Raw genomic sequence first — 12794 nt, 5'->3', positions numbered from 1 at the left:
CTTTCATCACAAAGTCTTGCTGGATAACACTGACAGAGACTAAGGATGGTTCTGCTAGAGCCACATGATTACAGATGGTATACAAAGGATCTTTTTTAACAGCTATTTATGATTTTTGTGTGTATTAGAAATTGTATAACTTACAGCTCAAAGCCATTTTTTTTCATGGTCAGGTATTATTGCTGAGGATAAAAGCTAAAATATACATTTAAGATGAGAGTTGGTTCAAAGAAAAATACAGTGAAAAGGTTACTTAGATCTGACAAAATTGTGAAAATGGCAGGTAGATGAGGGAGGCTTGGGAAGCTGGGGATTAGATTTTAAAAATAAAAATAAACATAAAAAATGAGTAGACCTTCCAGTATTATCTGGGAGCCTCTTATGTCCTCCTAACAAAGATTATCAGATAAAGTGACTAAGACAGAATGGGCAGTGAGATGTACAGCAAGGAAACTTTCTCAGGGCAGAGGCATGTACATAGGGAGAGTAGCCTAAATAAGCAGAGGGACCATGGTAGTGTAAGGGGAAGGAGCGCAAAGGCCACGCCTGTGCATGTCAGGCACTTTGGGGGACAGCACAAATAAGGAGAGAGAGTACAGATTGCCAGTTTGGGCAGAGTCAAGAGCCTCATGAAATCATTCACAGTTATTTACAGAGTTTTGAGTTTTGATGTTTATAGTGAATGTCTAATGTGAGCACATTTCCAAAACTCTCAAAACTATAATCTTCCTCGCTACTTTCACTGGCTGCAGTAGAAATTTTATTAGAGAAGATTTGAGTGGAAAGATAAGAGCAATCACAATAAAAGATTATTTAATCTCCTAAGTAAATTTTCAAATTTACTGATCCTTGAGCTAATCCAATAAAACCTTCCAATCTTGCCAACTCACATTTTGGGGAGCTACAAGTGTTGATGGTGCTCCTCCAGTGGTCTATCAAACAACCCCAAGTGTTCATTACATGGTCAGCATGGTGCTACAAGAGGCTGTAACTCACACATTTCATTTCACTTTCCAAATCCAACATCCCCTGGAGAATATTTAGTACTTTTAGCCAGATTCAAGAAGCCCAAAGAATCTAAGGATCAAACTGACAGTGTATACATAGAGGGTAGAAGCAGTGCCTTCACAGCAAGCATGAGCAAAAGCAGCAGAGGAAGAGCTGTCTTCCTTCAGAAGCTAACAGACAAATGTCATCAACAATATATCCTCAAAGAAGAAGCTGGCAGCTGTTGCAGGCACATGAGAAGTTGCCCCGGGAATTCTAGAAACATTTGGATGGATTTTTGTAGGGAAGAAAATAAGGTGTGAAGTACCATGATTTTGAAGATGGAAGTAACTGGCCAGCAAAATCTGATTGTAAATGTTAACACAACCTGACTTGTCACCACAGAAATGCACATTCTCGGGCTGATTGCGTTGCACTTGGCAAACATGTCTGCCCTTAGTCTCACACAAACCCTGTGAGAGTGTTATCCCCTGTGAGGTATCATTGTCATTTCACACTAGAGGGTCATGAGATCCAGAGGAAGTATGTTATTCAGCTTGGCCTATCCCACAGAACCAAGTCCATGCCCTTAATCTCACTGCTATTTTAAGAAGATAAACTAGAGCCTTCACTTTCAGGGAGCAGGGGGTGGGTAAGTTAGCACACGCAATAGGTAAAGACCTTTTGAGTCACTGGGGCTGAGAGGCATTCAGACTGCATTTTATCTAGGATTGGTTCTGCTTCCTGTATGTAAGCACTGAGAGCCCCTCTAGGTCCAAGGATTAGTATGAAAAAGCAAAACTCAAAAGCCTAATGCCTATCGCTTCCCTTCCAGAAAATCTTTATCACAAAAGATGGACATATACTGATGGACATATACTGAGCCCCACTAAAGATGGCCTATTCTAATAGAAAAGAACCTGTTCTAAAGAGATAGCATCAGAAAAAAAAGTCAGTATGTAGTATGATCAAAAGGCTCCAATTTGCATTTGCCTAAAAAGATCTTCATATTTGGCTGTTATTGGGTCTCACGTTCACACCAGAAAGGAAGAAACTATTCCTTTTGAGTTTGCTTTCTCCTTTTGAAAAAAAAATGGAAAATTTTTTCTTTTCTTTTTGGCTGTATAGCAACCATTTTCCCTAACATATCCAGGTATCATATTTCTTTAGAGGAATTAACTTCACCCCTCCCATGTGGGCAGAACAGCAAGCCCAAGTGCCTGTCCTCCTGTTACAGAAACCCAAGAGACTCCTCCTGCCAAAACTTCCCCTCATTATCGTAACCACCACCATCCCACCTCCACCAGCCGAGCAGTGGGCATATGACCCAAGGTTGGCCAGTTGAACTTTCCTAGGATTTTGAATCTTAAGCTGAGTTGTCCAAAGAGGGAAGAAACAGAGTCCACTCTTCCCAGCTGCAGTGCCTGGGATAGACTTGAGCAGTCCCCATCACTGAGACCTTTCAAAACTGCCTTGTTCCTTTTCAGTGAATTCTATTTTTCACTTAAGTAAAAGTTTCTGTTATTTGTTAACTGTTATGGGTTGAATTATATCCCTTTAAAACATGTATGTTGAAATCCTAATCCCTGGGACCTCAGAATATGCCCTTATTTGGAAATAGGATCCTTGTAGATGTCATTAGTTAAGAAGAGGTCAAGCTGCAGTAGGGTATGCCCCTAATCCAATATGACTGGTATCTTTATAAATAGAGAAATTTGGACACAGACACACATGCAGAAAGAATGCCATATGAAGATGAGGGCAGAGGTCAGGGTGATGCTTCTGCAGGCCAAAGGACATCCAAGATGTCGATCTTGATCTCTGACTCCCAGCCTCCAGAACAGAGACAATACATTTCTCTTGTTTAAGCCACTCAGTTTGTGGTACTTTGTTACAGCAGCCTTAGCCAACTAATGGAGTAACCAAAACACCTAACCTGACTTTTCTTTTTCAAAGGTGAATATTCCTGGGGAGTTTAAGGGAACACATTTGCATGGAGTTGTTGGTTAGGAGAGACCTGGATAGCCCAAGGAGAGGAGTTGCTAAACTGGGCAAATCTACCTAGAAAGTTAACAGGCTAGCCTCTAAATTTAAATATGAATATTTCATAAAGTGCCTGTTTTCCCTGCACTCACAGAAAAAAAAATTAATGAGAACAAGGAGATGATTTTCAAGTTAACAGATAAAGAAAAGGTTGGAAATAAATAATAACACAATTTGAATAGTTCGAGTTTGAGAAAAGGTATATGAGGCACTACTGTCAGCAGAAGTTTCTCTGTTACAAGATTTAAGTTTTTTGCTTTTACTTGTTGTTTAAAAAATTATGGATTATATTCACTATTCTCTTGTTGATACCTTGATATAATGTTAGCATCTGCTCTGAGTCAGATGTTAATATGGTGTGGGCAGAAGGCCCAGGTTTGATCTGATTAAGGTAACTGACTTTATCTTTTTAGTGCCCACGGATTAATGGTCCCCAATTAACTCTTATTTTTTCAGCAAATATCTATTGAGTATATACCCTGGGACAGGATAGGCTGGTGAATAAGCAGCAGGTTTTTAACTCTACCTGGGAGGGAGCAGCAAATGACACAGGAATTAATGGTCAGGTGTACTGTTAGGAAGTTACATTTCATCTGCCAGGTGAAGGTCAAGTGACATTTAGCAGGTCCAAAGCATGGTACGGTATCTGAGGGAGGAGTGTCTCCGGCAGAATAGAAGATACTATGAAAGACTGGAAGTGAAAGAGAGTCCTTTGGCAATATGGATACACTGAAAGAAGTTCATCGTGGCCAAGAGATGAGGTTAGAGTGACCAGGAAAGCTAATTAAGGGGTCTGAATGATCCTAATGGTAACATGAGAAACCATCAGAGAATTTCAATCTGGGAAGTGACTTGATTAGATTTGCCTTTCTTAAGATCATTCTAGTAGCTGTTTGGAGAATGACACATGGAACAACTAGTCTAGGTGCATAGAAAACGATTAAAAATCTGTTGGTGTGGTGAGAATGACAGAGAGAGATTAAACTAGGAGAGTGGCCATGGAAAAGAAGAGGGTGTTACCCCTGGAAGAGAGAACGTGCTATGTCACCTGACTGGGAAGGTTGCATTTCATACCAGTTTGCTCAAGACTGCCATTCTTGCTTGTTGCCTGTGGGCTCCATGAGGATGTATGATAGCTCCAATATGCCTCACTACTAAAGACAGTGAGCCTCCTGATAGATATCCCCATAATATTTGGATGGAAACTCTATGACTACTGGCAGATGCCCAACAGATCGTCCGTGATCTGGTCCATTTACCCCTTGAAGCTTAGCATGTCTGGCATACTTACAGCCCCCAACTCATCTACTTTGTCCAGACAACTTTTAGAACCAGGAAATGTTGGATTAGGAAAAACTAGGGTGTGTATCTTAGACCCAGGTCACACTTTATCTGTGGGTTCTGTCACTTCTCTCCCAAATTGCCTTTTCTTTCTTTTCAGCAGTACAGGGGTAGGTAGCAAGTCTACTGGCTAAGCAAAAATCCAACCGGGAAACAAAATGTAAGTGAGGTGCAGCCATCCTCAGGAACACTGAGTTTCCCAAAAGGGAATTCACAGAAGTTCTCTTCTGTTGATTAGGGGTAGGGAGAGTTGTGTTGGTAAGGCTTCTTTTCTGCAGAAAGTTGTTTGGTCCCAGCAACTGTTGACTCCTTGCATTCAGAATTCTAGGTAACTGGTAACTTTCCTGCACAGATTTGGGACTTGCTGCAACTCAGAGCAAAAATTAAAATTCTGCTCAACCTCTTGTTATAGTAGCTCAAACATTTTATTACAAAATTCTTTGGGGCCCTAAATGTGGGAATATAAAATTTTAGCAGGACATTTAAAAAATGGCAGAATGGGTTAGTTATCTACCTTCTGAAAGCATTTGATTGAGCCATGTGGTCTTAAGTATTGAAATGCTTATACTTGGTAGGCAGTGACTATTATAAGTACTGTATTTACATATACATATAATATGTGAGATTGGCAAAGAAGAGGCAGAACTAACTGAAAGAATGGCATTTAGGGTATGATCAGGAAAAAAGAAAACTGACTTGTGTGGCTGTCTTACCTCCAAATCATCAATCTCAATTTTTATTTTTTAGTATATGTGCTGCCGAAGCAAGCACATCAATTTTTATTTTTTATCAAGAGTTGATCTATAGACCAGATCTGGGTGTCAAGAAAAGAAATTTTAAGGCCATATTTGAATTCACTGAAGTTTAAGTTCCAAAACTTTGCACCCATCTAAAGTGGTATTGCACTCAGGTGGACTTTGAGTTCTCAATACAATTAAGGCTGATGCTTCTGGCTGTATTTCTGAGGTCACCATGCTTACGTGGCTGATTAGATTCCACTCCTGAGAACAGATACTAAACACATTTCCAATGACAGCAATTGCTTTAAACTCTTTAAAGCTTTCAAAATAGAGAATGTTTCATTTAGAACTCTTAGTTAAAATAATTAGCAATTAAGACTCCAGGAAATTACATTTAAATCACTCCTGTAGAATCCTTGAAAAGTTCCACACCAATTCAGAAGTTCCTGCATGATAAAAGAATAGATTGTTCATTGTTTAAGTTTATGAACTTCTTTTCCCCCAGCTTTTTATTAAATCTAACGTAACTTGAATGTAACTCTAACTGAGCACTAAGTTCTGGGTAGGTATTGTTCCAGGATCCCTGAACTGGTGAAGAGGCATACCCACTGGGATATTTTCTTTGGCCATTTGACTAATAATGGCTCCTCTTCAACTTCATCCTAAGATAAGAATACCACTTCTATCACAGATCCAAAGATTTTGAAACACCCTTCCTCATTACATAAAACAAACAACTTTTTTTTTTAATTGCAGCAAAGAGGGAACTAAAGCCCATACTTTACACAGTTTCACAAGACACATTGCAGGGGGGCAAGTGACTTAAGAAGGATCAACAGTATTCTAGGGTCTTGGTGGACCTCTGATTCCTGGTAGAGGAGGTCTAATTCCTGGAGGGACATGCCTATTGGCATCCTTCGAGCAGGGGGAAGCCCAGTTGGTGGGCCTATGGGTGGTCTCATCCTAGGTGGAGGAGCCATAATGCCTGGAGGTGGTATTGCTCAGCCCACAGGGTGCATGGTCTTCCCCCTCCTGATGGATATTGAGTTGAGGCTGCAGCAATGCTGGTAGCTACTACAGTGCCTCTTCCCTGTGGAGTCATGACCTGTTGGGATGGCCCCCAAGCCCTCGGACAAGCAGTTCTTTCATCAGCTGGAATTTAAGAGGTGACTGAGAGCTGCTGTTGTGAACTTGTGACAATGCTGTCTTTGGTTCTGCTCCACCCTCCTCTGTCCACTCTTTCCCTTATTCAGGATCCATTATTCCCAAGCATATAGTGCCCTATGCATCCTTCTAAAGGGCAAGGATCCCTCCTAAGGCAGTGCTTTCAACACTCTGGCTCAATCTTGGCTCACCTTTTCATCAAAACTACCAGCCCTGTGTCCCAGAATCTTTTAGGAAGCCAGGAATTTGACAAACTTATCTTAAAATTTATTTCTACCAAGACATTTACATGAACAGTTGCTTTCAAATTTCAGCCTTCAGTACCTTAATCTGAAACAGTGACACTCTGGCAAAGACAGAGGAAGAGATATTGGGACACGGAGGAGTCCTTTGGCTCTTCCTCAGTTCATATATTCTAATCACCATTTAGTTTTATAACTGACTTCACTCATGTGTTTCATAAAATTACAAAACCTTAGAGCTGGAAAGGATTTAGTGGTAAGTCAACACCTCCACTTTAAAGATAAAGAAAGAAAAGCACAGAAAAGTTAAGAAAATAATTCCACAGTTACAGCCAGCTAGGACTCCTGGCTCCAATTCTGACACTTGTCCCCTTATCTCTTAGACTCTGTTAATGAGCTTTCCAAAAAATATGTATGTGTACTGCTAATTCTTTTTGTCTGTGATTCCCAATTGTATGAGGTGAGAGGGGGTTGGAGAGAGCATATATACGCATTTCCAAAAGGCATGCTCAGATTTAAGAAGCATAATTAATATCAGAATATACTTCCAAATTGGGAAAATGAAAATGCTATTACTTTGATAACAAAAATTACAAGCAGTAAATTGTAACAAAATAATGGCAGGTAACAATTCCATTCTATGCTTGTCAGTGATTCTCAAAGACTGATGATGATGGGGACTGGAGGCACATCAAACCCTCCATAGAAGAGTGAGGCACTTAGCTTCATCTGAAATATATAAAATATTTTGGCTATTTATCTTTTGAAAAATTTGGTTCCAATTCTGAAATGTTTCAAATACAAAAATATAGAAAAGGCATAACTTCACATATCTCCCCACCGTATTCAAAATATGTTGTTCGAGGGGTGCCTGGGTGGCTCAGTCGGTTAAGTGGCCGACTTCGGCTCAGGTCATGATCTCGCAGTCCATGAGTTCGAGCCCTGCGTCGGGCTCTGTGCTGACAGCTCAGAGCCTGGAGCCTGTTTCAGATTCTGTGTCTCCCTCTCTCTGACCCTCCCTGTTCATTCTCTGTCTCTCTCTGTCTCAAAAATAAATAAAAACGTTAAAAAAAAAATTAAAAAAAAAATACGTTGTTCGATCACATTTGCTTATTATGTCTCTTTATTGTTTGACTTTTTTTAAAGATGTAAAACATACAGGCACAGATAAAGTTCACCAGCAGTGTGCCTTCCTTCCCCTCTCTTTGAGTGATACCACCCTGATAAAGTATGTATATATCTTTGCCTTTTAAGTTATTCCCTTCTACCACATATGCATGGATGCATAAATAATGCATGTTGTTGTTTGGTGTGTTTTTAAATTTTATTTTAACTGATACTACTAGTGCCTGTATCTTTTTATAACTTGCTTTTTTCATTAAAGATTCATGAGGTTTTTTTTGATAATGGTATATGTAGATCTAGTTAATTCATTTGAACTGCTGTGTAGTATTCCTTGCATAAGTAAACCCAACTTACCTCTCTAGTCCTCTAGAAGGGACAGTTAGATCGTTTTCACTTTTTCACAGTTGTAAACAGTCCTGCAATGAAAATTTTGAAGTACAACTCCTTGTGTACACGTGTGAGAGTTTTTCTAAGACGTATAACTAGAAATAAAATACATGTGTTTCCATGCATACTCATTAATGAAATACTGTTTTCCACAACATGTGGAAATTGTGGTTGTGACAATTTATTCTCCTGCTGACATTACCTAAGTCCTGTTTCCCTACACGCGTACCAACATTTGATGATATCAGACTTGTGTTTCTTATCTCTTGGGGATGAAATTGTTTCTACTACTATTTTAATTTGCATTCCCTATATAACAACAAAGTTGAGTGTATTTTCATATATGTATAAAGCACTCCACTTTTCCCTTTTACAAACTGCTTTTTCATATCCTTTACCCATTTTCTAAAAGATTGTTTTTCTTTTCTTTATTGATCTATAGAAGACTCTGTATTCTGAATACTATTCCTCTGTTACTTATATATATGGAAAATATCTTTTCTCAGTGTAGGTTGTTTTGTTTTATTTATTATTTATTTATTTATTTAGCTCTGTTAATGGTGTATTCTGACATGCATAGGTTTTTAATTTAATGAAGTTAAATTTATCATGGTTTTCTTTTATTTTGCTATTCTTTGTTCTTTAAATTAAAAAATATTTAATGTTTTATTTATTTTTGAGAGAGAAAGAGAGACAGAGCACAAGCAGGAGAGGGGCAGAGAGAGAGGGAGACACAGAATCCGAAGCAAGTTCCAGGCTCTGAGCTGTCAATACAGAGCTCCACCACGAACCGTGAGGTCACGGCCTGAGCTGAGGCTTGACCGACTGAGCCATCCAGGTGCCGCTTTTGCTGTTTAAGTAATACCTCTATCCTGAAGTCATATAATATTATTCTGTCTTCTTTCTTGAAATTTTTAAAGTTTTGATTTTTACATTTAGTATTCAGTCCATCTGCAGTTTGTTTTTGTGTATAGTATTAAGTAGGAATCTAGCATTCTTTTCTCTATGGACTAGCCTATTGTCCCAATACCATTTACAGACCAGCCCAAATTTCCCTTTTACATTGGTAAGGCTACTCCACTTTACACGAAGTTCCTACATAGGGATGAGTGTCTTTAGGCACTCCCTTCTTTTCCATTGAACTCCCTCCATGTCAGTAACACTGTTTTGTTTAATATGATAATATAAAAGTTTACTTCTCCTGGGATAGGTCTCTTCTTTTTATTCTCCTTCTTCTCCTGGTGTCTTATTCTTCATGTCTTTCCGTAAAATTATTTTAGTCCATTCTCAGTGCTTCTTACTCTTGTGTGACATTTCGAGTCATCTTATAAAGTCCTGTGAAATTAAATTTATTTTATATGTTAATTAGAGAATTACCATCCTTTTAATATTAAGTTTTCCAATCTTTGCACATGTCTTCTCTCTGTGAATTTAACTCCTCTTTTACGTCCTTCAAGTAAAATTTTGTAATTGTCTTCATAAAGATATTGCACTTCTCTTGCTATATTTACCTTTAGGTACATTTACTACATTTTATGAAGGATATGAACATACACTACTGATTTTGTACATTGGTCTTATATCTAGAAATCTAGATGAACTATTATTGGTACTAATAGCTTGTAGTTTCCTACATTTTTCTTTTCTTTTTTAAAATATTTATTTATTTATTTTGAGAGAGAGAGAGCATGAGAGCAAGTGGGGGAGGAGCAGAGAGAGAGAGAGGCAGAGACAGAATCTTAAGCAGACTCCATGCTGTCAGTGTGGGGCTTCATCTCACAACTGTGAGATCATGACCTGAGCTGAAATCAAGAGCCAGACCCTTAGCCCACGGAGCCATCCATGTGCCCCATTCCTACATTTTTCTCTGAGACGGTTATATCATGAGCAAAGTCTACTTTTTTCTTTCTGATTTTTTCACATTTAAAAAGTTTTAAATAATTAATTTGTCTTACTGCACTGGCTAAAGTCTCCAGTACAAAATGAAAATGTAGTGATAGCAAGCATCATTTACAAGGAATTTAATAGAACTTGTAATGTTTCCCCATTAAATATAATTCTGCTGTAAGTTTTTGGTTGGTATTCTATCAACCAAAAGTCTACCAGATTAAGGAATTATCTTCCAATTCTAATTCTGGTTAAATGTCTAGATTGCTTTTTTTTTTTTTTTTTTTTTTTTTTTTTACCCTGAATAGGTACTGAATTGTATCAAATCATGGTTTTAATCTGTTGAGATATTTATGTTTTTCAACCTCAATTTCTTTATATAATGAATAAAATTAATAGATTTGTTTAATTTAAACCATCTTGGTATTTCTAAAATGAAATACATGCTATCCATTTTAATACACTGTTGGATTTGTTTTATGAATATTTCATTTACGATTTTGCATCGTTGTCACAAATGATATCAGCCAACAGTATTCCTTTGTGGTACTACAATTCTGACAAGTTTGGATTTCCAATGTTTACTGCACTCATTCCTTGTGTGCTAAAGCATCTTCTTTCTACTCTCTGGAAGAGTTTATCTAAAAAAGTAATTATATATCTTTCTTAAATGTGTAGAACTTGGCTGTAAAACCCTCTGTTTGATTAACTTTATTTGCATTTATTTGTAACTATGATTCAATTTCTTTCACAGTTATAAAACTATTCATCTTCTGTGTAGTCATTTTGGTAAATTTGGTAATTTTTCTAGAATTTTATTTTTTTGACTAAAGCTTTCAAATTTATCTCCACATAGTTTCTGAATACACACACACACACACACACACACACATACATTCAATCTGCAATTGTCCTTTTTGTTCCAAATATGATTTACCTCTGCCCACACTCTGTTTCTTTTTTATTGTTGCTCAAAATCTTCCTATTTTGTCTTTTCAAAGAACCAGTGTTTGCTTCTATTGACACTATCATCCCCCCTTTTTTTCTCTGTTTTATTCATTTTGTTATTTCACTAGATTTTACTTAATTTGGGGGCAAATTGTATGTAAATTTCTAGGCTTGGAATTTCCCAGAGAATTGTAAAATCGTGTCTAAGCTCCAATGAAGCAAAGACAAGGGCTCATGATTTCCCAGGGAGATGTCTTCATTTTTACTCAGCTTCTATAATATTTTGTTATCTCCCCATGCTGCCTAACTGGGTGTTTGTTTGTTGTTTTGTTTTGTTTTGTCTTGTTTTGTTTTGTTTTAAGGCCACCTTTTCATTTAGACTCAAAACACTTGAAGGGACTTGTCCTTAGGCGGCAGTCTCAGTGTTACCTTTCCTTCCTTGCCTGGGCCCAAGGCCCCCTCTCTGGACTCCATCTAGGTGTTCAGACCAAAGCATCTGGATTCCCAGGGACCCATATTTCCCTCCCAAGGCAGGGAATGCTTAGCCCACTCAGGGCTTCTAGTTGCCATTCAGGTTTCTAGTTCTTTCTTCAGTTATTACTCATGGGGAGAATACTACTTCTGTTTTAGGGGTTCAGATATCCTATAATTTTGTTGTTGTTGCTATCATTATTATTGTATATGTTCCCATTTTCTAGGTGTTTGTAGCCAGAGCGTGTCTCTATTATCCTCCATCTTATTGAAACAGAAAACTTTCAACTTATATTTTAAAACACATAGATTCCACATTTTGGTAATTTGTACTTCTGTTTTTGTTAGATTATATTAATAAGTGCTACCACGTATAGAATATGCAACAGAGGTACAAGATGTGTCATTTTGGTAATCATATTTAGTTTTTACAACTATTTTACAGATGAAAAATCTGAGGATTTGGGGTTGTTGAATAATTTTGCCCAAGATCACATAGTTATTCAGCAGCAGAAGATGCAGCCCACATCTGTCTGACCTCAAAAGAGATGTAACTGATTCTCAAGCCCCTGGGGTTTCTCCCACCGTGGCTTGCTTTTTTTTCCCCCTTTTTCTTTTTTTTTTTCTTTCTTTCTTTTCTTTCTTTCTTTCTTTCTTTTTTTTATTTTTATTTTTGGCTCTTTTGTTAAACATCATCCCTTCCTTATATAAACTACTAGTTACAGGGATTTCAGTAAAGATCTGAAGGGCAGAAAAGACTCTCTATGACTTTCACATAGACACTCTATTTATCCCCTAAAAATTAATAACTATCTTTTGAATAATAATAATTTGTAATTACAAACATTGTAATTTAAGGAGAGATTTAAGGAAGGAGAAAGATGGATTTCAGCAACATCAACTGGATTATTTTTGAAGGTGAATTCCAAGCATGTAAATTTATTTCAAACCTTCCCTGAGGATTGAGTGCAAAGCAGCTGGCTGGTACTTTTAAGCCGCTCACAGTTCGGCACAGCGGCTCCTAATGCTGGCAGAGCTCCTGTGTCACCAGGATCTGCAGAGCGTGGCAAGCCAAATGAAAGAGGAAGTTTGCAATTAATTAAAAATAAATGAAAACAAAAATCTTCCCCCAGTGGCTTGCTTCTCATCTTGGTTGTAATCCACAGTCAACATGTGGAGGCCACGTGGGGCATTTACCAAATGGAAAAGGTATAGGACTGTGTCGAAGAAACCACAGACTGCCGCTCTGGACCACACTAATAATTCTTTTAAATCCTCTCATTCCACCTCGTCAGGAGACATAGCAGCATTTTAAATCTGACTGACCCATATAAATTACCTTTCTACTCATCCGGCTGTGAAATTAACAGTAGAGGAAGACAGGTCCTGTCAAGCTTGCTGTGCTGAGCTGCTGAAGGGCTCAGAATAAATGGGGGGGTGGGGACAAAGAGACATTGTG

The 12794-nt window shown here is 38.0% G+C and overlaps 1 protein-coding gene and 1 long non-coding RNA gene across 2 annotated transcripts in view; one reads left to right on the top strand and one right to left on the bottom strand.

The window, feature by feature from the left end:
* Positions 1-12794, top strand: part of LOC131508557 (uncharacterized) — a 255107-nt gene that overhangs the window by 199615 nt on the left and 42698 nt on the right. The gene's annotated exons all lie outside the window — the stretch shown is intronic.
* On the bottom strand, positions 5832-8066 carry LOC131509388 (uncharacterized). The gene is made up of 2 exons (XR_009260464.1): positions 7997-8066; positions 5832-7246 (listed from the first exon to the last, which is right to left on the bottom strand). It is a non-coding gene; the product is annotated as an uncharacterized LOC131509388 (long non-coding RNA).

This window comes from Neofelis nebulosa, chromosome 4, assembly GCF_028018385.1.
Source record: "Neofelis nebulosa isolate mNeoNeb1 chromosome 4, mNeoNeb1.pri, whole genome shotgun sequence".
NCBI classification, from domain to species: Eukaryota; Metazoa; Chordata; class Mammalia; order Carnivora; family Felidae; genus Neofelis; species Neofelis nebulosa.
Note: the sequence above shows the minus strand (reverse complement) of the source record. Positions and strands in the feature narration are given on the sequence as shown.